General features: G+C 35.7%; 1 non-coding gene across 1 annotated transcript; it reads left to right on the top strand.

Annotated features, from left to right (window-relative positions):
• Positions 1 to 5,125: 5,125 nt before the first annotated feature.
• LOC140452575 (U6 spliceosomal RNA) lies at positions 5,126 to 5,232 on the top strand. Its single transcript, XR_011952218.1, has one exon. It is a non-coding gene; the product is annotated as a U6 spliceosomal RNA (small nuclear RNA).
• Positions 5,233 to 5,447: the final 215 nt, after the last annotated feature.

The raw sequence follows: 5,447 nt of genomic DNA on the forward strand, positions 1-5,447 counted from the left end.
TTCTTGGCACTGGAATAGCCTCACGCATCTCTTGGGGTTGGTTGTGCTTCTGCTTCTAGCGACTAGTTTATAAGTTAACAGGTCGTCTGTAGTCTTTCGTTTGAGCCTTCGTCCAATCGGTTGTGTCATTAAATTTTGAGCTAGATTATTGGGGTGGTCTGTTAGTCTCAGATCATATTGTTGGCAGAGTTTGGTGACTTCTTCGTTGACAGTTGTCATTTTAAGGGTCTCGTGTAATCTTTTTGTTTGGAACGTACGATGGAACATTAATTATTATTCAGAGAATGTCAATAATTGATCTAGCTGCTGTTCCCAATAGCTGATTTCCATAGCTTTAAGTCGGTTTTAAAATAGCTTTGTATGTTAAAATGTTGTTGTCACAATTGACAGTTTTGACTTCCGGCCTATTAACCAATATAGTTTTCTGAGTTTAAGGCCCAGCTGTTTTAGTTTGCTAAATATGTGTTTACTCCATGTGAGCCTACGATCCAAATGCATTCCCCCGTATTTTATGTCGTCTTTCTGTGGCAGAGGTTGACCGTTTAACGATACCGGGGGGCAGTTTCCTTTTCGGTTTGTAAATGTTACCTTTTGTCTCGTTGACTCGTAGACGCCACATTTTTAGCCAAGTTTGTATTGCATTTAGGTTAACCTGTCTTCTGTTTGATGCTATGGCTGCATGTGTAAATAATATACATACAAAATCAGAGTTTGATATTAATATTAAGAGACAACTATACTTAAGATCAATTACTTACCATGTTGGGATAGTATTATAGGCTTTTTTTTTGGATTTTTCTCCATGATTTACTATGGGATCACTAACATGAGAATTTTACTGTCATTGTTGCAAGTGGTCAACTTGCTATGATTTTTCTGACGGGTATTCTTAAGTTAAAATTGATTTCATGTAATATTTAGAATAAAAACTCATCTAGAAAAGAAAAAAAATTTAAAAGGCGAACGAACGATAGATTCAATGGTGAAAACGCTGGAAGATATGTGTAAGAAAAGCAATATAATAAATTGTGATTCACTATCGAGCCAGCTAAAAGAGGAACAATAACAAGCAAACATGATAAGTCGAGCATTAGATCTGGAAATTAAAAGAATTTCGAAGAGGGGTCTTCTAGGAACAGTCCTCACATCAGTATTTGGGGTAAATGATGAAATATACAGGGACATAGATTCCTTGGACGAAAATCAGAAGGATCTAATAAAAAATTCAAAACATCAAACGAAGCTGATGTTACAAACAATAGCCTCGATTACCTCTACAGAAGAAAGAATAAACGGACATTTAAATAGGTTCCAAAAAGCACTGATAAACGGAACTAAGGAAATATCTAAAGGCCTAGGTGATGTCTCATATAGAGCTGACATATTAGAGAAAGAGTACATACGACTTAAAGTGGAAACGACTTATAACCATGCAATGGAATATGCAAAAGAATATGCGAACACATACGAAAAAATATTAAATCTTTATTACAATCATGGACACTTCATAGATATTATAAAACCCGGACAAATAGAGTCGATCATTTCGAATGCTACAATGTTCCTTCCACAAGGAGTAGATATAAGAAGCCAGCCAATAATAGATACGGTCGTACAAAATGAAGAAGGAGACATCGTCATTTCCTAATAATTGACATCACTAGATACAACCTACTGAGAGTCACAGCTCTTCCGTTGTCGGTGAGAGGTGGTATTGTGCTCTCATTGTTGGTCCCAAGAAATCTACTTGCAGTAGATTACAATATCTTACACTATTTTGAAGTGACATATAAAGATAAAGGAAGGTGTATAGAATTAAACAAAGGAGAGTTGGCATGTTCACCAATGGGAATCATTAATATGGATACTCAGCCAAACTGTATCTTAAATGAATGATATGATAGAACTACCAAAACCACCTGCAATATAATAGAATACACGATAAAGGAAGCCAGTTGCTTGAAAATGAGCACACCGAACCTCTGGCTAGTCATTCCACCATACGTTATAAATTTAGCTATAATGTGCGACGGTTCTCGATCTGAACATATAATCAATCAAACGAGTTTTATAAAGCTGTCACCAAAATGCGTTGCTCAGACTCAAAACATAACATTACTCACATCCAGTAATGGATTGGAAACAGCAATTGGAAGTTATTTAAAGACTCCCGTCAGTCACATTGAAGAGCTTATGCAGAGGCCAATCATAAAGCAGAACAACATTCCCAGACATAATATAGATATTCGGGGAGATGAGTGCGAAATATTGTACTTGAGGCAGAGCAGTTTGGCCAAGATATATCCGACACACGTGGAAAACCATTGCTAACCATCAGTAGATTCCTCATTTAACCACGGGACTAGTCACTATATTCATTGTTATGTTGATTTTCATTATGTGAAAGGTAGTCAGATATATTCGAAACTCCAGGAGAGCCTGAAAACAAAGACATCAACGTTCTTGCATCCAACCTCATCCAACGCCTCGAAGACATACGGTATCACAACCAAATTTAAGTAAAACTTTAGAGACAGTCCCTCCTAGATCAGTTTCACTTAATGAGCTTAGATTTTAATTAGATAGTTTAGCTGAATCATAAATTCTAAATAATAAGGTAGCTAAATAAAGTTATAGTTAGCACTGCTTGGGTGAGATAATAATTCAAAAACCGAGTGAATTGGTGTTATGATTATTGTTATAACATTATTATTTTATATTTTATATGTGTTTAGATATTTTCTATTGGTCGTCTGTTTCTTTTATATAGTGGCCGATATGTTCAATCACAAATTAATCCCTTAATTTGTAATCTCACATTATTCTTAACTTCTTAACCTTTTATGGTTTCACCGTGTATAACTGAGACATTGTAAAACTATATCGAGTAATATTTTAATAATTAAAGCCCATTCATCTGCAAACCTGCACTTAATAAATTGTCGAATAATATATTTTTCTAATTGAACTTCCTAAGTGTTGCAATAATGGCCTAGATTTTATATAACCGCGTTCAATTTTAAAATACCAGTGGTGTTTCATGATATCTATACCAACATTCTATGACATCTGTGCTAACTTCATTCAGTCTCCCACTTTCTGTCAAAACAACTTTTCTGTAGTGGGATTATTTTTTGCCTCTTTTTGAAATTTATAAAAGAAGGCAAAAATTATTATAAGACTCATTTTTATGGTCTACAACTTCTCTTGGGGTAAGTACTTTCATTGTGATATTTATTCTATAATCCTGACCGCATTTCCAATGTAACCTTACTTTCTTTCGAAAGCACATTTTTTTTTCTGATATATGCATTAGGACTCTTTAACAGAATTTAACTAAGTAGTAACATTCATATTTCATTTTATCCTTGCCATACGCTATTTGTTTAAGTGTAATTTTGTAAGATGGCAAGGAAGTTAAACCTTTCTTTTTGATGTGTTTCTAATGCATGTTGTTTCTTATCCTTTTAGTTTATTGGAGGTATCAAAACTTTATTGGTTTACTGGATATTTTATTGGGTTTGTTGGACACATCAAAACTTAATTGGAGTTGTTGAATTTATTGGTTTATTGGACACCAAAACTTAGGACATACAGCCACGTGTGACTGCAGCTCTCTCTCCAGAAGCCACAACTTCTAATTGGAGGACCCAACAGCTAGAACACACAAGCAGCCCATCGAAGCAATAAGTAACACTTATTAACTGTTAAGCTTTGGCAGGGTTAATTATTGTTTTTTTATTCATTTAAATAAATATGTTTGGTTAAAATTTGTCTTATTTGCTATCAACTGAGAACTCAGGTTCAATCCCTAGTTTAAGACAAGACGAACTCACCCTTGAGATACTGAGCTAGGCAAGGTATAAACGATAAGCTCCCATGGTTGATTGAGGTATTATTTTTACAATAGTATTTCAATTCTCTTTGGTAGTCTTATCGTTACACATTGGTATTAGACATAACTACCTAATTTATAATTTCTAACTTATTTATTACAAAAGTTTTACTGTTTAGTGTAATTTCTAGTTTATTTAATATTGCTCAAAATGTTTACATATTAGTTGTTTCTGGAAGTGAACGGTCCCAATTTTTACGCCCCTCTAAAGTTAGTTCCACGGCACCCGCTGTGGCCACGGCTATGTTTATAAGTGTTTTCTTAAACGACAATGTCCCACTCACGATTTCGGTGACCGTTTAAATCTCTTGTTTATTAAAGTTCATCTAATTCTCCGAGTGTTTTTTTAGCTATGTTATTGATTATTGATTTAGTCTGGGTTTGCCCTTAAGTGGCTCTCAATTTCTTTTGATAATTTCTTAACAGCTACTTCTAAACCTCGTTTCTTGCACCATTTTTGGTAATACCACGCAATGGTTCTGGGCACACAAAGATTACTCTCGAGCCTTGTTTTGCAAATAAATCTGCTCGTTCATTCACCCACTCATGACCCGGAACCCATATTAAACATACTTTATTTTCTTTTGCCAAGTTGATGAAGAGATTTTTGCAGTTCCTCACTAAATTGATTTTATGAGTGGGTTCTTTAAGGCCAGAATGACGAAATGTCGATTTCTTTTGCTTTGTCTTCTCCATTCAGGATTTTATTAATGCAGGCTACTAAAGCAAAAACTTTTGTCTGGAACACAGTTGTATATTAACCTAGGTTGTAAGATATGTTATAATTATATGCTTGCCAAAAACTCCACATCCAGTATCAGACCAAAGGCAGTTTTAGATCCATCAGAGGACCATTTTAAGTGCAAATTAAAGTTTGGGACTTTTTGTTTTCTAGATGGTATAATTTACACAGTGGAGATTGGTTCTGGTGTCATCCTATTTGAATTTAGCTGAAATATGAGTTCCTCAAGTATAGTCCCAGTGGTATTTGTATGGCGATTCAATACATCATTCGGACTCCAAGTATTATTTGCATTAAGTCTCCGAATGGTCATAAAGACTACCATCGGAGGGATGCGTGTGATAGCCTATAAAGATGTAGTTCCTGTACTATTCAAAGCTCGTCTTATTTAGAAGCGCTTGTCTTTTTGGGCCAGTGAGAGAGGTCACACAAAATTGCAAAACCGTCTTTTTCTTTCAAAATACTGAACCAGATGTAACTGTCGGTAAGTACTCGCTTCGGTGGTATATGTACTAAAATTGGAACGATACAGAGAAGATTACCATGGCCCATGTGCAAGGATGACACGCAAAATGGTAAATCGTTCCACATTTTTCCCGAGGATTGAGGTACCTACCGGACGCGTCTCCAGGTGTCGGATATGATAACGGTTCTCTGGCTAACATTCTCTCGCTAGTGGGGCTTTAGGAGGGGAGAACGAGGGTGAAATCTATTAATCTCTCTATTCTTCCAATTTCAAGTGAAGGTATCGCGCTGTGGATGAAAGGTCGCTGGAGTAGTAGCGTTCCCATGGGGGTAGCAGGCGAAACT

Source organism: Diabrotica undecimpunctata, chromosome 10 (genome assembly GCF_040954645.1).
Source record: "Diabrotica undecimpunctata isolate CICGRU chromosome 10, icDiaUnde3, whole genome shotgun sequence".
NCBI classification, from domain to species: Eukaryota; Metazoa; Arthropoda; class Insecta; order Coleoptera; family Chrysomelidae; genus Diabrotica; species Diabrotica undecimpunctata.